Below are 242 nucleotides of genomic sequence, written 5' to 3'. Positions count from 1 at the left end.
TGCAGAGCACACACAGAGGATTAATCAACTTTTAAAGAGGTTTTATCTCACCCAAAGCGTTACAACGCCTCCAAGCTGCAGGATCAAAACCTAAAAAGATCTGAGGAAAAAAAGTTTGTTTTTGTTAGACACAAATCTTGGAGCCACCAAACAGCCACAATCCTGCCAGCCAGTGCCTCACAATATCCATACATATGTAGAAGACAATTGCACAATATAAAACAACACTCAGATATCAAACA

The sequence above is a fragment of the Staurois parvus genome, unplaced genomic scaffold (genome assembly GCF_062004578.1).
Source record: "Staurois parvus isolate SC_StPar_1 unplaced genomic scaffold, SC_StPar_1.0 ptg000439l, whole genome shotgun sequence".
Classification (NCBI taxonomy): Eukaryota; Metazoa; Chordata; class Amphibia; order Anura; family Ranidae; genus Staurois; species Staurois parvus.
The sequence above is the reverse complement of the archived record's forward strand: the minus strand, read 5'-3'. Positions refer to the sequence as shown.